Below are 21,820 nucleotides of genomic sequence, written 5' to 3' on the forward strand. Positions count from 1 at the left end.
GAGGAAAGAGTGATGTGGGAGGTAAGGGAAGAGTTGAGTGTGAGGAATGAAATTGTGTACAAATGGGATTGGGTAGTTGTACCTGGTAGTTTGCGCTCAAGGTTAATTGAGATTGCTCATCAGGGTCATATTGGTATATATAAGAACAAGGAAGTGCTCAGAGGAGACTACTGGTAGCCTGGTTTTGACTGAGATATAGAGGGAGCTGTCTGTTCGTGTGTTGAAAGTGAAGTAGCGGAGAAGAATATTGTGGACAAACATCCATCAATGATGAAGGTTGATGCACCGGCAGGCGTATGGTGTGACCTAGCTATGGATATTATTGGTCTAATGGATTTGGGAAGTGGACAGGGGAAGTTTATTGTTGTGGTTGTTGATTTGTTTTCCAGGTGGACGTAGTTTAAAATTGTGAGGGATGTGTCGTTGCAGAGCATAATTGGATTTTTACCGAGCATTTTCGAGAGGGAAGGTTTACCCAGATCTATTTTAACAGACAATGGTAGACAATTTATTGGTGAGATGTTTTAGGATTATTTGAGGCTGAGTGGAATAAAACATAAAAGAACAGCTTTGTATCAGCCTCCAGCTAACGGAATGGCAGAAAGGGTGAACCGTTGTATTATGGATGCCGTACGTATGGGTGGTGTAACAGGTAAAGGCAAGAAAACGGCAGTAAGAGAACTACTATATGCCTTGCACTTAGCGCCTTATACCGAGAAGGGTGTTAGCGCTTTTGAATTAATGAGAGGTAGGAAACCCAACATGAGGGTGTCTCCACCGTGGCTGGGTAGGGCTAGGGATTTGGATTGTGTGGTGGAGCAGCTGAAGAAGAGAATGGATGTGAGAAAGAGTGTATGGGTGAGGAAGATAAATGAGAGAATGCCGGGAAAGGCAATCAGGATTGAGGTTGGAGACTGGGCACACATCAAAAAGGGAGTTATTAAAAGGAAGGGTGAAACTATAAGTAGACAATTCCCCTAACCAATTCCTTGATCCCGTAGGTTTTTGCAACTAAGATTGTGATATGATGTTAATTATGACATTTTTTTGTTTAAAACCTGATGTCTTAAGGCCTCCAGGGGGCGCAGGCAAGATGGCTGCCTGAGCTACGAGCTCCGTACCCAGCCCCGGGTAATCTGTGGAGACCAGACAGAGCAAGGGTCCCATCAGGCACACGTCCTCCAGTTAATGCCGTGGGAGCTTGTGGCCCCCCCACTGGGTCCAACTCCGGAGCCTCACTGACACTCCTGTGCTGAGTCCAGCCGTCCGAAAGTTTTCGCGGCCCCTCCCCCACAACCTCGAGCAACGTGCCCGAGGAAGCCGTTGAAGCCGCGCCATAATTGGCACCAGGGAACACACTGCCGCATCAACCTGCCCTAAGCGAGGAGGAGGCCGTGGCAGAGGAGTGTGGAGGGAAAGCGGACAGCTTGGAGGACATCGAAGTCCCGCGCCCCGGACTCCCGGGCGGGCCCTGTGAGACCGCGGCCACGCAGGCCCCACGAGACGAGAGTCCAGTGCATCCGCCCGCCTCGCGGGCTCATCGATTGCGACGCGGGGGCCAACACTGAGTGGTGCCCGCACGATCCTTGCCATCAGGCCGAGAGGAACACCGGGGGGCCAATGCAGGAGTGCGCCCCCCACACTCCCTGTGGTGAACATTAAAAGGGGGCACCTGGGGCATCAAACACGGACCCTCCACCACCTTGGGCTCCGTGAGGTGAGAACCCAACACCTCCGCCTGCCTCGCGGGCCCATAAGCCACGCACGCGGGACTCGCATTGATTAGTGCGCACCCGGTCCTTGCTCCCAGCACCGAACGCTGACCCCCCATCATCTGCGGAAGGCCGGAGGCACCTCGCCACATACCCACTTACAGGCGGGGGCCATCCTGGACCCCCAAGGCTGAGGTGACACCGCATTACAAGAAGCCAAGGAGGCCTCACCCCCCGGTCCGGGCCGTCGCGGGAGCGCGCCCTCGATCCAACAGACTGTGGGACACAGGAGGCGACACGCAACAGGTGAGGGTTCCCCTGGGCCAATACCCCCATAGTCACTCCTTAGGACTTGGACCCCGGGGGGCGCGCTACTCAGAGAGGCTTGGCTGCGAGGTGTACCACTATTCATACTTGATCCTTGGACAGCCACCCAGGGTGCGCCTCGCCCCCAAGGCCGCTGAGCCGAACCGCTGCCACCACCTCAAACCCATAGCCCAACCGCTGTGGAACCCAGCGAGCACCACCACAGGGGCACCTGTCCGCTACAGGCAAATCCGATTCACCCCCGGTGCCAATAACAAGGAATAACACACTTCCACCCTCCCCCCGCCCTGGTGGGCTCCAACACAACCGCAGGCTAAACAGCGAGCACCCATAACCGCCCACTAAAACGGGAACCCCATGAGCTGGAAAGAGACCCTTTCTCAATATAATTTGTGGCCAACAAGGGCAACATGGCGGCCGGGTACCTGTCCACCCCGCCATCTAGAACAATATTCAGATGATCCTGGAAGAGATCTGTGGGATAAGGACCTATATGGGTGCCAAGCTGGCCGACCTCACAACCAAAGTCACCACCTTAGAGGACCGAATGGAGGGAGTCGAAAACAACCAGCTTTCCACAGCACTCTTGGAGAATCAAATGGAAGCCAGATTCCAGGAAATGCAACAGCGTGAAGAAGAACTCCGGCTTAAGGTGGATGACATGGAAAACAGGGAGAGGAGAAACAACCTGCATATTTTTGGACTGGCAGAAGCCGATGGTGAAAGCACACAAGGCCTGGAGGGTAAGGTACACGATATCATAAGGATTGTTATGGGGGCGGAGGCCGACGGTGAGATCAAATTCGACAGGGTTCTCCGCGCGGGCGGCGGGGGCAGAGGCCCACGCTCGGTGCTGGCTCGGCTGCACTACTGCCAAGATCCTAGAGAAAGTGAGGAACCTCAGCAACATTCAATATGGAGAATCCAAGGTGGCCATCTTTCAGGACCTTTCAGCCCTCACCCTGTTAATGAGAAAGAAATGTGGTAATCTTACTAGATAGCTCCAGGGAAAGAGGGTCCGATATCGCTGGGGCCACCCCTTCTAGCTGGCATTCGACCACTTGGTGACGGAGGAGTTCATCCAATGGGTCACCGATGACCTAGTGGGCGACCACGCTGGCTACTCCGGTGGCCGAGAAGGAGAAGCCCGGGATCCCCCACGGGGCCCTGGCAGACAGGAAAAGCACAGCGACAAAGCTAAGGTTAAGGGGGTCCGCAAGTTTAAAAAACCCAGACACCCGTCAACGACCTCCGAGGGCCACCTGAAGTGACAACACCACTCCTTCGGATGTGGAGGAAACTCTCCTACGTTCAACGACACCAGGCGGTGTCACCGGTGGAGCTGAGGGCCGTAGTCCGGAGGCATTACGGTGATGCGTCAAGTCGCATTGTTTGGCCCGCAAGGTTACAGGGCTGGTTGATGTTTGCTAAATGTTAACAATATTGTTAAATGGATCCACACATAGGATCCGAGTTTGAGGTCACAGGCTGAGGTGGGGGATCAAGGTTCCGAGATCCCACCTCGGACACTGGAGCCAAGGTTGGCGTGGGTTCACCCCACATAAAATGAAGGAAATGGGATTCCCAAACATTTGAAATACCCGGGGCTGGGTTTAGAGTCCTTGGTGGTTCGTTGACCAATCGCCGATGACGAACGCCTTGAAATGCAGGGGAATAAGTTGGGGAGTGTACGGGAGGTGGGGAGGGACTGGGTCAGGGGGGGAGGGCGGGGAAGGACCAATGAGAAGGGTATGACGGAGGGACAAAGTAGGGGGGAACTAGCCTGATCGATTCGGAGTCCTACGCTTTGCAACGGGCCCCACATCTGAACTACACCAAGGAGCAAAAAGTAGAAGACTCTAAAGACGACCATGCTTGAAGGCAAGATAGATAAATGTCAAGGGTTCGAACTCCCAAATGTCAAGGGTTTGAACTCCCAAAACAAAAGATCACTGACTAGCAACATGTTCCGCAAACAACAGCTAATGGTGCTCTTCCTACAGGAAACCCATTATAAACAGGGGAAAGAATATCCCATCAGAGGAAAGGAAATAGGGTCCAACTTCTGGGCCTCCCATAGAAGCTCAAAGAAGGAAGGGGTGGGGATTCTCCTGAATAAAACATTCCATCTCTCAAACATAGAAACCAAGAGAGGCTTCGGGGGGAGGTTCCTGGGGATCAAGGGCACCTGCGAAGGTGAATGTGTCACTCTGGCCACCCTATATGCACCGACCTCAGGCAGATACGGTTCTTGACTCAGATCCTAAGAGTAATGGACGAGTGGGCAGAGGGAGCCATGATACTGGGAGGCGACTTTAATCTCATCAAGGACCCCAAACTAGACTGGTGGACAGCGAGAGAGGTGGAGCAAAAGGGGATCATTAAAGACAACCTACCACTGCAGACCCTCCTAAAAGAACACTACTGGATAGATGTCTGGCGTTCGGCACACCCGGGCCCAGGGGGATACACCTTCTTCTCCCCCCCACTACACTTACACAAGAATTGACCTGCTCTTGACCTCAGAGGAGGGGGGTGGGGCGGCCACGGTCCCATTGGTTGAAGCAATAACTTGGTCCGACCACGAGTTACTAGTGGCAAGCTGGTCTCTGCCCCTGTCCCCCAGATCATCACACTGGCGCTGCAACGACACACTCCTGAGGGACCCAGTGTTCAAGGATTTCTTAAGAAACTAAATGGAGGCATACTTCGATACAAACGATAATGGAGAAACGGATATGGTGACAGTGTCGGAGGCAGCAAAGGCCACCTTCCGTGGCCTCCTCATGACTGAGGGCGCTAGATGTAAACGGGAGAGAGGACTCATTGAACACAAGATACGAGCAGAGTTGAAGGCCCAACGGGCTAGGCTCAACCAGGATGGGGAAAACAGGGAATCCCTGCTGGTGGAAATGCAAGAGAAGAGACAAGCACTGCACACAGTTCTCATACGGGAGGTGGTTAAGAAATTGAGATACACGCGGCAGAGGTACTTTGAAAGGGGAGACAAGGTGGGGACGCTACTGGCGTGCAGAGCCAGGGGATGCAGACTGGAGAGGAGGGTCGGGCCCATCAGGGATAGGAGGGGCAACAGGCGTAACAAAAAAGAAGAAATAGTCGAATCCTTCGCTGACTTCTATAGGGAACTCTACACCAAGCAGGAGGGGAAATCATTATAGGAGATGCGGGCATACTTGAGGGAGCACCCACTACCACGTTTGTCCGAGGTGGAACTATAGGAGCTGGAGGGGGACATAACAGTGGAGGAGGTCGAAGCAGCCATCAAACGATTAAAAGTGGGAAAGGCCCCGGGGAGCGATGGGTACGCGGCTGACTTCTACAAACAATTTCAGCCCACACTAACGGAGCCTCTAGCCAAACTGTTTAACCAAATTAGAAATCTGGACACGATTCTGCCTACTTTCCTGCACGCCCTCATCATAGTAATCCCTAAGCCGGGTAGAGACCTGGCAGAGTGCGGCTCATACAGACCCATTTCACTCCTAAACCTTGATGCCAAAATCCGCTTAGAGAAATGCCTACCTCGTCTGGTCCACCCGGATCAGGCAGGCTTCATACTAAACAAGCCAAGCCTCTGACAGCATGCGCAAAACGCTCCACGTGTGAAACTCGAGGATGACCCGAGACGAGGGAGCCCTAATGCTGGCTTTGGACGCAGAAAAGGCCTTCGACAGGGTTAGCTGGGCATTCATGGGGGAGGTCCTTTCGGCGGTGGGGATGGGCCGGAGATGGTTGGGATGGATGTCGGCACTCTATTCAGCCCCCACGGCCAAGGTGGTCACCAACGGGATGGAGTCGGAGGCCTTCCCTCTGGGGAGGGGTAAAAGACAGGGCTGCCCACTGTCCCCCCTGATATATGCTCTGGTCATGGAGCCCTGGGCGGTTTCCATGAGAAATGATGAAGCGATTAATGGAGTGCGGATAGGCGACTCTCACTGTAAAATCAGCTTATTCGCCGATGACGCTGTCCTATACGTCACCAAACCCTCACAAACAGTCCCACACGTATTGCGGGATCTGGCGCACTATGGGGATCTCTCGGGGTTCAAGGTCAACCTGGGCAAATCTGTGGCATTCATAGGGGGTCATCTGTTGGAAACCGAGACAAAATATGTGGAGGAGCTCCCCTTCCGGCTTCAGAGGGATAGCTTCCGACACCTGGTGATCCAGATCACAGCCAACTCAACTGACCTTTTCCCTAGTAACTTCACCCCACCATGGACAGATGTCAAGAGAGACATAGAGAGGTGGGCGAGCTCAGGGTTTTCATGGATGGCACGCCTTAATCTGATCAAAATGGTGGTGCTCCACAAATTCCTGTTTCTCTTCCAGATGCTCCCTATCCAGGTGGCCAAGACCTTCTTAAACTCAATAAAACGCACTCTTCTCAGGTTTCTCTGGGCGGGCAAGAAACATAGGATCTCATATGACGTACTAACAAGGCCCAAGGAGGACGGTGGGGTGGGGTTCCCAGATTTTGACACATACTACAGGGCGGCCCAGCTGAGAATCCTCGTAGACCATTTCAACCCCGGTACAGAAAAGCAGTGGGTGGCCTGGACAACAGGCTACTTGCCCCGGTTACGCTTGATGATAGGCTATGGGTCCCAAGATCACGGGTCCCCAGACGGGTTATAGACCATCCAGCATTGGGAGTCCTGTGGGCTATCTGGAAGGAGGGAGGTTACTACAGATGGCTCACAACCTGGCCCTCACCGCTGAGCTGCATTTGGGCCCCTCCGTTCTTAGACAAAGTGGCTGAACCAGCCGCATATCCGCAATGGTACGAGGTGGGTCTTACCAGGGCAGGCCACCTTTGGTGGGGGGGTCGTTTATGCCCCTACTGGATCTTGAGGAGGCCTTGGGGTTGGGAAAACTGTCACCACTCCGCTACCTCCAATTTAAGGGAGTACTCACCGAGCCCTCATGGGGCGACACCCTCAGAAGGGACCTAATGGACTTTTGAGAAAATGATAATTTCCACTCGGGGCTCTAAGGGGGTCATATCCCGTCTGTACAATCTCCTCCTGTTCTCGGTCCCGAGTGACCCCCCCACCAGCACGGACGCAATGGGAAAAAGATCTGGGAGAGGTGATAGACGACAAAAGGTGGACAAAGATGTGCATCCGAGCTCACCGCTCAACAACCTCTCCTCAGTATCGACATCAAGCCTTAAAAGTTCTACACAGGTGGCATTCTCCCCCACAGAGGATCTCCAGTATGTGCCCGGGCTACGACCCCCACTGCTGGAAATGTCGTAAAACGAAAGGTAACTACTTTCACATGTGGTGGACATGCCCCAGGGTACAGTCATATTGGGGAGAGGTCCTGTCCTGTATCAGGGGTGTTGACGGAATCAGCAGACCTCTGTGCCCGTGGTTGCTTCTCTTTGGGATCGAGGTAGGGGACGACCATGAGGACACTCAGGGCCACATGCTACAGGTCATGCAGATGGCGGCCAGATGTTGCCTGGCCCAAAGATGGAAGAACCCATATACGCCTGAGGAGAAGGAGTGGGTCGCTAAGTCGGGCCATATCCGACATGGAGTTCCTAACGCACGTCCTTGATGAGTCCAGGACCAATATTGAAGAACTTTGGCTCCCCTTCTTTGAAAAATACGAACGCCGACAGGAATTTAAACCCAGAGACATGCTCTGTCACCAGGGTACAACGAGAATGATGCCCCATAGACACGAATCAATCCACAAGTGATCCCTCCAAGGGGGTACCAACAAACCAAACCCAGGCCACGTGTGCACAAGATCATCTGACAGTCCGAGTCTGTGAACGATCTTTGTGGGACCGATGGACAAACTAGAAATCAACACTCAAGCATTGGCTAAGGGAGGGGGATTGGGGGAGGGGGGATAAGGGTTATTGTTCAAATGTTTTATGGAAATGCACATGGTTGAAACGGCAGACATGATGTAATAACCTAAAAATGTCAATAAAACTCTATTTAAAAAAAAAAATAACTGATGACTTGTATTGTAGAACCAGAGAGCTCAGAGATCCATGTGCTTTTTGCTGTCCCCGTTTTATATGGATTATTAATAAAACAGCCGTTGCCATTTACTGTGACTATTTTCGTTACTGGGCGTGGGACGTCCTAGCCCGTCTGTTCCGCTAACCCTGGGAATTTCCAGGGCCACCCGTGCATTACCACATGAAAGTCTGGTTATCAAACTTTTCTGCCCTTCATGTAACGTAAAATGGGGCACTCCGAGCAGTGCTGGGCATCCCCATCAGGCAGTCCATCACCGCTGTCAGGGAGAGCCTGCACTGGCTGCCAATTAAGCACTGTTTCTCCTTTAAAATTCTCATGCTCACGTTTAAGTGCTTGACTCAGACGGCGCCCAGCTATCTCTGCAAACTTATCCACAGGTATACTCCTCACTGAGGTCCTTAGATCAGGCCAAACTGTGCCAACCCAGGTTCTGTTCTACTCAGTCAAATTCGGGAAAATTATTTTTGATGTCTTAGCTCCTGCCACTTGGAATCCTATTCCACTGGATCTTAAAACCATCACATCTCTGGCTGATTTTAAAAAATAAATAAAAAACCTACCTTTTTAAGGCTATCTAATCCTGTTCCTTTATTTCCTGCCAACTCCCTTGGTCTTTGATTCTTTGCCATCCGTTTGCTCTCTATCTGTCTGTTTGTTTCATGTGCGCCTTGAGGCCTATGGATGATGTGGCGTATCAATCAAGAATTGAAATAAATAAATAAATATTACGAGATAAAAACATAGATCTTTGTGAGATTTATAGATATGGCCGAGGATATTTACTAAGTGTATCTGCATACACCATAGACCGAGTGCTCACCATTTGATGTGAGTCTAGTAATAATCTGCTGAAAAATGTCTTGTGCTGTCACCCAAGAATGCAGACTGTAAGAGATCTTAGGTTTAAGGAAATAAGGCTCTAAAATACCTGCTTCATAAGAGTGAATCTGCCACCTCTTCAATTAAGTATGACTGCGTTCTACTTACCTTGTATTGCATTATAAAGATGCTTTAGTTAGAAGCATCAGGCCGAATCTGCGTTCTGTGTGTTTCCACAGCGGCCGCCATATTATTTATTGTCGCTTCTTGTTGGGGTGACTCCAAAAACCCGGAGCAGGCGATTTCCATCTAACTAGATGATGTTCGCCAAAATATGCACCAACCAGCCAACCATCCCCACTAGATCTCGTCCCACTTCCCAGTCTCCCGCACAAACTGAAGCAGGAACCTACACTGTTTATCCCCCACCCCTCTTTTCCAACAGAACAAATCAGTTACCCCGTACGTACAACCACCACAATGCCGCTCATCCTAACTCTGATCAATGATCAATTCCCTCTGCACGTGAAACCTCACACAATCCAACATATAGTGAGACACTGTCTCTGGGCAACCACAAGCCTCACATGCCGCTGAGGCAACTCTACCCATCATACACTTCCACCCTGCCAACCCAGCATGACCCACCCTAAGGCGATTCAAAAGCGTTTCCTCCCTTCATGCCAACTCTACACCCCCTCAAACGCCTGAACCCACAGCTCCCTACACACTGCATATAACTGTCTCCCCTTCAAACTCATATCTCGCTGATCTTGCCACATATCCTAAATCCTGCCACGCACCATCACCTGTACCACAGCCACACTCAATGGAACTTCTACATCCACCTCCCTCATCAGTGTGGCCCAATACGCAGCCATGTCCACCAATTTGTTACCCAAAACCCCACAATGACTGGGGACCCAAGCCAACTCCACCATGGTACACCCCACAACACGCTCCTCTAAACGCTGTCTAATGAGCATAACTATATCCCCCCTGTCACAATTCCCCTCATTGATAGCCAACAGCGCACTCATCAAATCCACAAACACCACCACCCTAGCCCACTGCTTCCCCATAATCCGAAGCACTGCCATATTAACAGCCATCAACTCTGCCGTGCAGCCAAACATATCATCCGACAACCTAACCACCCAAAACTAATCATCCACCTGAAAATAACAGGCCATACCAACCCTGTTCCTCTCTGTGTCCCTGGAACCATCCGTATACACCTGAGTGGCAACTTTCCACACCACATACTGCACCACCAAACTCTTAATCACCGCCGATCACCACTCTTCTTAACCACCACCTTAGCCAAATCCAAACAGATAATTGGATCATGCTGCATCCAAACAGGCACCACCACCCTATTCACAGCTTCCATCATGCACGACTCCTCCACCCCCAATTGTTTCACCAACCTGTCAGCATGGAACCCAAAAGCACACCCTTTCCTCCCCCAGCTCACACTCTTATAGGTATGCAGCCAATTAACCACCAGATACTTCTTCACAGGATGCAACACACTGAGGGACTTGAATCTCAACCAATACCTAGTGCTCAGACCCCCCCTTCTCAAATCCAATGGCAACATCCCTCTCAACACTTGCACAGCCTCTGTGGGGGATGACCGAACCGTCCCAGTCACAATCCTCATCACCCTTGCCTGGACACCATCCAACAAACCCAGTTGAGCCCGACTATAACCGCTCTGCAGCCGAACTCCAAACTCCAGCACACGTCTGACCAACCCCACATACATCCTCCTCATACTCCTCTGCCCTCCACCCCACTCCTGACCCGACACTGCCTTCAACAAATTAAGTCGCCTTTTACACTTCGCCACCGTCCTCTCAACTTGTAACTTCCAAGGCAGGGGGCGCCATATTGTTTTGCCGCTTAAGTATTTGCAACTGCGTAATATGTCCCGAACGTGTGACATCACAGTGTTTGTAAGCACAGGGAGTGCCTCCACGATCTTGCCGTAATTTAGATGAATACGGATACTATTAACCCGGTTTAAAATATAGAAGGAAAATATGTGTGCTATATGTGCTTCAACATACTGCTTTAACGAGTTGAAGTAGTTCTGAAATTAAAGAATGCAAACATTAGGTCGGTATCCGGACCTATGTTAGAAAATGCATTCGGAGACCGGCATTAAATGAAGACGCCCAAAACGTATGACATCACTTTGTTGGTATACAACGTGGGTCTTGAGTGAAATACATCTAGATCTTTTAATTATTGGAAACAGCAACACATAATAAATATTTTTCAGATTTAATTATAGAGGAAAAGACTTTAGTTACCCTCCATATTGAGCGAATTGCCAGGATAATGTGTAGTACGAGTGCAAATACAAAAGGGGCAGAATGGACCGGATCCTCGCCCTCTAGTGTGATGAGATAAATTACCAAGTAATAACTGGGAGTAGCGCTGACTGACATATTAAGTATGGAATTGCATTATCATGATACATCCTAAGGACAAATTACTGCTGCCACAAACAGTGCATGTGAAACATATTAAAGAGTTCATGAATTTGGATGCCTGCCATGTGCTAAGTAATGAAAGGTTCGCCAATGTGTCGAAAGAAACTGAGTTATGTTATGACACTAAATCTAGTGCTGTTTGGTATTGCACTGGACAAGAACACACTGGAAGCCCCTGGCAATTCTATTAGCACCCTGTCGCCCTCACAATGGTAGCACTAGATCCTGCTGATCCATAAACAGTGGCGTCGCCAGGAATCACATTTAGGAGGGGCACAGAGGGGGCCAAAGACAAAGGTAGGGGGGCACAGACAAAAGTAGGGGGAGAACATGGTCACTGCTCGTCTTAGGTAGGGGGGCACAAGGTGGGCACAGGGTTTCACAGGGGGGGGCGGGCCCTGGCCCCCCCCCAGTTCCCTCTCCTAGCGACGCCACTGGAAATGAGTCCACCAGTTCTGCACCCCTATTTTTTTCTGCCATGATTCGCCATCATGGTTGCCATGACAAGTCTCCCTTTTTTTTTTTTGTAAATTTGATTTTATTGGTTTTACGAATACAGGTTTTGCAGAAGAAGTATCCAATAAGTAAACAATTGAGAATTTCACTATAATAAAGCAAACCCCCAGAATTCCTTTTACCTCTGACTGGGCGGCTTCACTGCTGTGTCTTGTTAACTCCTTGTCTACGTCTGTGGCGGGATGTCGGCCCTATGCTCTAGTAACCATTGTTCCCCCAGGTCAAGGTCCAGAGCAGGAAGTGCATCGAGGACGTGATCCGATTCGCTGCTGAAGAAAACCTTTTCCTAATGGCCGACGAGGTAATGTGTGGAATTGGAGGCAAGGGGAGGGGGAGTGGCCCGGTGGCTGCGGTGTAGGTGTTGCCTGTGTCCTGTCTGCTGCCTTATGTAGCTGCTAAAAGAGGTGGCGTTTGCAGTTTTGCACCTCTTGCAAGCTGCATGCAATAGAACCGTCTGCTTCATTTTATGCACATTTTGTTTGGGGTCTTCATGCACCTGGCTTCTGAAAGTATGGGCACGCTGACGTAGACATTACTTGTGTTTTCAAGATCAAATACTGCCCTACACTAAGTCCATTTACACTTGGGCACTGATGTTTTAGAGAAGCAGCAGTGCGCATGCGTACCCCTCTGTATGAACCTTTCTATCCCATGCTTAGGGTCTTTCTGACCACCCTACCCACAGTCCCATTCAACCTCGTCAAGGCCACCCCCAGGCCAGTATACATACATTTTACCACCTTGGCATTAGTGTAACTGTAAAATGATGTGCAATATCAGCTGGCATCACAGCAGGCCGGCCATCCATTCTGCCAAACTGCAAACACGAGGGGCCCTTCGAGTGAGTGCGCGGGGCGCGGATGGGGGGTCCACGCCATGCTGAGGAGTTCCGTCCCGGGATAAATATGCCTGCACATATTAGAATTCCAGAAGGATATGGCGAAGTAAATATGTGGGATATTCATAATCAGATGACGTAAAAACTCAATAAAATAAATACTGAAAACAAAGCAGTAAAACACATACTTTTCCCTGAAATAGAAAAGGATGCGCTTAAAACGAGTCAAAATCTGATCACCCTTTCTGATCAGGAGTGGCGTGGCGTAGAGCACGCTCTGAAAGTCATCAGGTGGAGGGCTCTGCAGGGTATGATGGGTGCTGAAAGGTACAAGGGTTTCTCTTCAGTTTAGAAAGTAAACCAACATTAAAAGGAAGATGCTAGCTATGGGGGTTTAGGGGCGAACCCATGGGTACTGGGCCCTTTTATTACCAAGTCCAAAACTTACCAATAAAACATAAAAAACACAACTCGAGAATATATTTTCCTTTTTATATTGCCAAATAATGTTTGTTTCATTCATTTGTAGTTCTTCATGTGTACCAGCCTAATGTTGAATCATTGGTTAGATGCCTTCACATTGCAGGCCAAGCTTGTTTCTGGATGGGCTATGGTTATCTTGAAGCGTTGATCAGAGGCAAGGTTTCTTGTGGCTTTCAATGGGTTTGGGCCATTTACTCCCGTTCTCTGTCTCGCAGGTGTACCAGGACAACGTCTATGCCGAGGGCTGCGCCTTCCACTCCTTCAAGAAGGTGCTGTTTGAGATGAGACCCAAGTACTCCGACGTGGTGGAACTGGCTTCCTTCCACTCCATCTCCAAGGGCTTCATGGGAGAGTAAGTGCTTGGCCCGAGAAACCCAACGTTGCCGACTGGAGCAGACGCGGGGCGCTAAACCTGCATTGTGGTGACCTTCGGATACACTTCAACCAGTTGTATCTTTTTTCAGAATAGACTCCATGCATATGGATGGGAAGAAGGCTGTCCTTTGGAATACTGACCCCCTGGGGTGCAGTCCTCCATCCCTCTGCTAGTATCACCTCACTTTGGGCACAGTTTGTCAACTCATCTGTCTGTATTTTGAGAAAAAGCTGCTACCATGTGCCAGACTCTTACTACCCACCCCTCTTGCATTGCCTAAGAAAAATATTCCAACCGCGTGGTCCAACTCGGCACGACTAAGTTATCAAACATTAAATTACACATATGATCGCTTGAATCAGCTGTGTTTCCTATCCAGTACTACCCTGTGAGGTCACAGGTTTCCCGGCAGTCGTATCATTGGAGGCCACCGCTACAAACAGATAACATGATAGAACTTGACAGAAAAATTCATTCACTTGACATCCCTCAAAGGATTTGCTTTGCTTCATTAAAAAAAAACAAAATGGCCTGTTGATGGTAAACTGATTTTTCTTTGATGGCCCCAGTTAAACCGTGTTGTGACCTCTCACATCAATGAGTTTGTTAGAATCTACAGTTGATATATCCCGTACAGAAGAAGTGATTAATCGCACTTACGAAGCACAGCTCACCAGAAAAGGCGATCAGTAAGCGGTAAGCCCATCCCAGCCTGCTGGTGACCTCACGGGTATCGTGAGCCCTGGTGTTGAGATCGGTATCCAGTGATTACAGAGAGGGAATTCATAACAAAATAAAAACGGAAAAAAACACAGTTTATTTTTGTGGAAACATAGATGAGGGTGGGATAAGGGGATACAACTGGTGGGAGGGGGTTGGGGTGAGCCTCAACACATAGAGAAACAGGGAAGTTAAGGGGGGACAATTGCTATTTGTTTTGCAGTTTTTGTTTTAGGTGAAACATCCCTCTGTAATTTATTTCTTATGATGACATAGAACCTTTGAGATCTTGCTCTGTTGAATAGACGTCTCTGGGGCCATGGTGACCCTGCTCCGTCAGGTTCAAGGGCAAAGCCATCCAGATGTTCTAAGCACTGGAACCTTAATCATTCTAATTGCACCTGATGCCACTGTGGCCCGGTTAGTGGGTGCAGCCCACCAGTTTCAAACTTTCATGAAAGCAAATGAGCTTGACCCCGTTCAAGACATCGGGTCCATCTTACACTAGGTCCCGTCAGACTTTACTCTTCCATCTCTCGTGCTGTCTGGAGCGACCTCCATATCAAGCGCTGACCAGGGTTACACAGCAGTGATTGTACTGTTTGATGTCTCGAGAAACAAACCTTCAATAATCTTCCTTGGGGTGTGATATAATAATCTGGTACTCATTGCCCCTCAAGTGGAGCCTAGTAATTTCCCTCTTTCAATTCACAAACAAACGGAGACACAGCTATGGAAGAGATCTCACCAGTTTGATCTATTGATGCCCATTGGCACTCAGTGAGAAGTTCTCGCACTTGGCCAGAGCTTTAGCCACACATAGGGCCTCATTACGAGGTCGGCGGTAAGGGTTTAACAGCGCCGGTAAGGATGCCGGTGCCGCTAACCCCTTAGCGCCGCATTCTGAGGTCCCTTAGCGGGAGCCGCTAAAGGACCAGGGAGCTAATAACGGGCCCATTATTAGCTCCCTCCCCATTCCAATTGAGGCCTATGGGGGTTCAAATGGGAATGGGGATGGGTATTTTGAATGAGGAATTACCGGGTCCTCCAAGGTTGGAATGACCCGGTAATTCCTCATTCAAGGAACCCGGAGCCGGTATGCGGTATGGGGATAGCCATGGCGCTAATAGCACCATGGCTACCTCAATACTCGTAATGAGGCCCATAGTGAAAGGTCAGCACCCACATAGCTGCCTCACTTTGATTCGGGAAAATGCATCCATTCTTGGTCGTTCCTTACAGACCTAAGAACGGCCATGTTCAACCTATGCTCGCCCGCTCTTCCCTATATGGCAAATGTTTAAGACTTACCTCCCCTCATCCGTCTCTCTTAATCGTGGCAGGGTCGACTGTGATTTTCATCCATACCTGATTTGGGTAAATCGACTACCATCGATTTGCATTACACTTATTCCGGTAATGTAAAGTTGTCGTGTATCGCAGCCTCATTCACGTGGTTCTGCGAGGGAAGCAGGAGTACAGGGAAGGGCAAGCTTAGTGGGAGGAGATGAAGGTGGCAATGTAGGTGCAAATCCTGAAGTCTTGATGGGTGTAGGCCAAAAGTACCAGTTTTTTCTGTACCAGTAATTTTCAGAGTGGTTTCTGGTGATAAAACAATGGGTGACGGAGTACCCAGAGGGGAACCAAATGTGTGGACAACCTTCTTGACTCCTCACCAATGCACGTACCCCGGTAGAGTGGGGCGGTCTTGAAGATGTGGGGTGGATGTGTGGCAGCTGCCGAGTGGGTTAGTAGAGAGAGAGATATTCATCAGGCCAGGCAGTCATGGCTGTCCTTGGTTTTATTTCTGTGGTGATAGAGGGGAGTGGTGCTGGTCATTTAGGTGTGTCCACGCTTTTCTGCCCAGGCCACTGTTTATGGGGAGGCCTTGATGGGCATCTCCCTGGTGGAGAGTGAGATTGACCAGATGGGGTCCAGCCAGTGGGCGAGTGGAACTGCGATATTGGGCTTAAAGAGAGGTCTTCAAATCCTGTGTCCGAGGGTGAGGGCACCTGAGAAAGGAGGTTTCTGACTGGTCTCCTTGCTGCTGCTGCGGTCTTTGGACCAGCCTCGGCCTGGGCTTAAAGGATGGAATTGACGTGTTTCTTTCGAAAGAAAGTCTTGGGCCGTTGGGTGTCTGGCCCGTTTGCTTTCTGAGTGAGAACAACCAAATTGTGTTGAGGGTTTGAAGTGCGCATGTCAATGCTATGTTTTATTGCCAGGATTTAAGGAGCTTCCTGAATGTCAGGTGGTCTTCCCGGGTGCAGTCACCTGGTTAAGATGTTCCACAGATCAGTGGAGTTACACATTTGTTTAACGGTCTCCTCCTTATCCCTGAAAGTCAGTTAACATGAAAAGCAAACCAATCATCCAATTTCAAAATTGAAATGAAATTTAAAAATACTTTGTTTAATTTGGAGCCACGCAGATGTCGCCGCCATTTTATCCTCTCATCCAAATCATGAAGCCAATTATGAAGCTGTTGTAGTGAGTTTATGGCCACACACGCGTTAATACTTGCTATGTGCAAACGCAGGTGGTTTTGCAGGCAGAGTATAAGAGGCGGGTGTACAGTGTTAACCGTTCCATGCACCCACCCCGCCTATAAAAACCAAAACCCGGCGGTGTGCATGAAAAAGTGCCAAAACCTTACGTAAACCTTTTACGGCGCGGTTTATGCGGCTGTTCCAATGACCCTCAAACTGTCATTCCTTCTTGGAAAGGGAGGTGCTCAGATTCGAACCAGTGCACCAATGAAGTGTTGCATTTTGTCTGCTGTCTGGGGGTTGGGTAACAATGCTGACCCCTCATTTTGTGAGAGTGTGCATTTAAACAGATCTGTCCAGATTTCCCGCCATTCCAACCACGCCTATCCGTGACCCTTTCACCTCCCTCTATACAGACACGCCTCTTACTGTGATGGTGACCCCCCCTGCAGTGTCAATGCATGGGGCCGCCCTTGGTGTGAATCATGTTCTTGCAGCTCTCGCTACTTTTATTGATGAAGATAACACGCCCCCTTTCAGGGTAGTTTGTTCCCTCCGGTTGCCAGGCTGTCCACAGTGGCTGAGGTGCTGTTAGCAAATGGGAGCAGGCGAGGTGTTGGTGGAAGATCAGGTAGGGGTGGAGTGGGTCTGCAGACACCACCCCTCCCCCACATGGGACCCTGATAAGAATTGCCACCTTGGGTTACTGCTCAGACTGGCTCCCTGCCTGCACATCTCCCTGAATAGCAGGGCACATGGGTGTGCAGTAGAACACACTAAATTATGCACAATGCGATGAATTGCAGTTGGTCAAACAGTTTTTCAAAATCAGGGGACAACTGTTGACATCCCAAGATATGCGATCCCTGCCAAGGTCATGACATTACAAACTAGAGAAGATACAATGTCTGACCCCGGCACTGTGTTACACTATTGTAGGCCTACATGGCTGCACTTTCCAAAAGTCAGAGAGGCTCCTACCTCTCATCCCACGCCACAAATGATTGGTAAAACACAATGAGGCTCTCCAGACAGGTACAACCACCCTTCCCCGCTCAGCCTTCTTCCCTCGCATCCGAGGACACCTTTAGAGATGGGGGTCGAGGGAGCTCATCGAGAGCCCCGCACTAAAGCACAGACTGAGGGAAGGATCTAAGGAGAGCGACTGTGAGGGAGCGCTAGATACGACTGCGAGGGAGTGCTGGATAGGTGTGTGATATGCCAGGTAGTTTTTTTGTGCTTTGTACAAAATTCCTCTTCCGAGTGTCGCAGCTTTGATGCCCATCAAAATTCTGACTGCCTACTGTCACTTTGACTTGACCAAATATCTAGATTAAACGTGTATTTGACAAGAACTGTAAAACTTGAAATATCTTTCTATAATTCTACAAATAATTTGATGCCTTTTGTGAATGGTTCTTGCCTCTTTTCCCTGATCTTCCAGGTGCGGGTTCCGCGGGGGCTACATGGAGGTCATCGATATGGATCCTGCGGTGAAGCAGCAACTTACCAAGCTGGTGTCTGTGCGCCTTTGCCCAACGGCACCTGCCCAGGCTGTGCTTGACGTCATTATGAACCCACCACAGCCTGGAGACCCCTCCTACAAACAGTTTGCCGCTGTAAGTTGAGAAGGTTTTACCCTTTCGGTTAATAGACCTGATTTCCTCATGAAAACATCGAAACCTCTTCCTTTTGCAAATCCAAGTCAGCGAATGGCAGGGAAAGCAGAGAGTGGTTAAGTGCATCATTTTCAGCCATTTGCGGACAATAATATTGGAGATACCTGAAGATTTATGCAGAGGAAGTTGTCATATAGTTGAGATATATCCTGGTGATGCGTATAAAGAAAAATGTAGGACTGTAGATCGCCAAAGAATCTTTCCAGGTGTCCAGCGTATTAATGGGATCACCTGGTTGACACTCCCGAGTCATTCCTATGCAATGACATTCAGCTCACCCCTGCTTCCCTATTCATCCAATCTATTTTGCGTGATTGGCTCCTCTCTGCTGCCCCATCTTGCCCAATGTCATTACGGCACGTATCGTTCTCGATACCTCCAATTGCATCCGGTCATTGCCACACTGATCGTCATCTGATCACACCACTCCCCCTTAGCTCACCTCTGCGGCCTGCGTACATCTATTGCTTACACTAATTAGATTACATCGGCTACCAAATCCTACAGTAAATACTACGCTCATTGGTGCGCATCTCCTGGCCGTGTCATCCAGGTGTTTCCAGTAACAGCAGGACTCTCCTTGGCGATCGCCTCCCCACCGTGGTACCTCCATTGTTTTTGGTATCCCGTCTCTTCTTACTCTCTCATACTTGTCAATAACTCATCCTTTTCTGAAGCGTTACCAGACTTATTCTGATAGATTCTGATTAGATTCAGATCTACCCTCATGTCATTCATATATCTATACTATCAAAATGCCCCCTTCCTTACCAAGACCTTTCAATTTGAACTTCATCTATTTCCGCCAAACGCAATCCAGCACCTACCCATGGAGCATGGGGCGGCTAGATTTGTTCTGACCTCAATGTTTTCGTTTAAATGGAGCTTAATGTCAGTGTCTCCTCACAAGGATCCATTAATGAACACTGTTTCCAAGTAACTCACGATCCTACCCATGTCTTGTCACCATCTCCTAATACTACAGTTGATTTAAATACAAATACCTCCTGTGGCCAGCTGGGTTGCCCAGTAATGGCCTGGCACCCAAGCTATAGGCCTGAGCGAGGACATTAATGCGGGCCCATTGCCCCTGCCGGCTAATCCAGCCTGCCACCATGGGTATTATTTCTATTAGCACCCTGGGGCTATGCCCTAAGGTGTAAATCGTTTTTGTATTAAAATAATGGACCTATGGGGCACATCTGGGTCACTGAGCACTGGTCCTACAAATGGTAGACCGGCTCCAAACTGAGCCTGTCTTCTATTTGTATGACACCAGAGGGGGATCCGCTGGGAAACCGGGAGCTGGAGGCCGACTAGCAGGTAAGTCTAAGTGTGAGGGTGTGGATGGGGGAACGAGGAGAATCCAGGAAGGTAAGAGCAGGGACGCACCATTGTGCAAGGTGGCAGGAAGTGAAGGATACTGGGGCACAGAGATATGCCAGAGTCTGAGAGTATGGTGCCAGCCTCAGGATGTAACACTGGCTATGCCATGAGATTAAGCTTGCATTCCATACATACTGGATGGCTGGCGTCTTCTCCCCAGATGCTACTTGTATATGGTGCCTGCTGCAATAGTCATGCCACAATGTAGTGCTTTAAATGCCAGATGTTACTGTTAAACCAATTAATTGCCATGCATACCTATGCTATTCAGCCAGACCTGCATTCACCCGTCTCTCGCTCTTCCAACTCAGCCAGAATGTCAGGCCTCCTTACGTAGACCTATGCCCCCTAGCATGGTGGGGCAAGGGGGTTCACCCCGTTTTCGGCCTCAGCCACCTCGCCCAGCCACTTTCTTACTTCCCTTGCTGTGATCAAGTCCTCTAACTATGTCCCCAGACCAGGAGGGGACTCTGCTGCTCAGGCAGCCTCGCCTACCAGGGCAATTTTTCAAAAACTGTGAGCCCCCTGGAGATGCTACAGGGTGGGACCCTCCAGATTCCCCTCCATCTCCAGGGCCATGTCCCGACACAGTAGATAATGACACCAGTGCTATATGGCCAATACCCGGCTCCTGGGTCTTGCATGCACATCGACAAAGGTAGTAACATCTGCCACAAAGATGTGGGCTTGGGCAATGCTTGTGCTACTAGCGACCCAAGGATTCATTAGTGTTAAAACCGATCAGTATGCAGAAACAGACTATAACGTTGCCTACGATGATCTCAACCTTATGCAAACACGGATTCGAAACTAAAGTAGGCCAGATCTTGTATGCCAAAATGGCTTCCCATGGATGAGCGGAAACCAGCAGTCACTGTTCCAAACAACCTGAAGCTTCATACTGCAAGCCCAGGGCCCTGCTCGTGAACTGGGATTCCCACATGCCTATAAGAAAAGGGTGCCACAAGGCAGACATTGAGGGAGCCTGAGCAAGATGGAGGGAGCCACTGCGGAAGCGGACAGGTCTCTGGGGGCTGGGTCTACACCTTGAGGCAGAGCAACGTATGAAATTGATGAGTTTCCACTTGACACGAAGAGAGCTGCCCAGCCTTCTAACCACTTTGAGTCCCAGGTCCACCGCCAATGGAGCAAAGGAGACCATACATAGATTTAGCCAAAGTGAGAGCCTCATACATCAGAGTACAGTGGCAGACCAATCGGAAGAAGCAATAGAAAGGCTATTTGTAAAGAAGGCCTGTGTTATATAAGGGTAGATGAACGAGAGGGGAGAGGGTGTTGCACTGTGCAGGAAAAAGGAGCCAGTATGAAGGAGCTTGAAAGAGACCTGAGAACAGTCCTAAGGCTACAGTGCAAATGGGCCAACTGGGGAAAGCCAACGGTAGGACCAAGTACCAAAGAGCTGGCCCCCCTTTGGAAATCCTGACAAGGGCTACACTGGTTACCAGGGTGAAGGGCATCTTCGTCCTTTTTGAGAATGTGGAGGGGACTATATTCCTTTAGAGCTTGAGAAGGGAAAGAGATCCCTTATGGTGGGAAGGCTCCGCTATCCCTCCTTGAGTCAGGTATTTTTCCGGTACCCCATAATACTCACATTCCCCAAACTGACAGTGACTCGGCTTCAGGTCCATGTCACTCAATCACAGCAGTTGCTTGTCTTTCCTTAATATGGAGGTAACCTACAAACCAATAGTAAAACCTCCAATGCATGAATTAAGATTCGTTACTCCTAGATACTTTTCCACTAGATCCTTAAAGCCAGGCTTAGATCTATTAATTTACTCTTTAAACTTTTTTGATTGTATTTGATTACAAATAAACCTTTTACAAGCTATAAACACACCATTTTCATACAATCAAAATCCAGGTACAAAAAAGAAAGTAAATTCATAATTATAATTCATATTTCTTTAAAGTCAGATACGTT

At 49.5% G+C, this 21,820-nt stretch overlaps 1 long non-coding RNA gene across 1 annotated transcript in view; it reads left to right on the top strand.

Annotated features, from left to right (window-relative positions):
• The window catches only part of LOC138498702 (uncharacterized), a 42,572-nt gene extending 24,158 nt beyond the window's left edge, over nt 1-18,414 (top strand). Inside the window, exons 2-3 of the long non-coding RNA XR_011278846.1 lie at nt 13,444-13,580; nt 18,255-18,414. This is a non-coding gene — a long non-coding RNA (uncharacterized lncRNA). The remainder of the gene's footprint in view (nt 1-13,443; nt 13,581-18,254) is intronic.
• Nucleotides 18,415-21,820: the final 3,406 nt, after the last annotated feature.

This window comes from Ambystoma mexicanum, chromosome 5q (genome assembly GCF_040938575.1).
Source record: "Ambystoma mexicanum isolate Mex_15411 chromosome 5q, UKY_AmexF1_1, whole genome shotgun sequence".
Lineage (NCBI taxonomy): Eukaryota > Metazoa > Chordata > Amphibia > Caudata > Ambystomatidae > Ambystoma > Ambystoma mexicanum.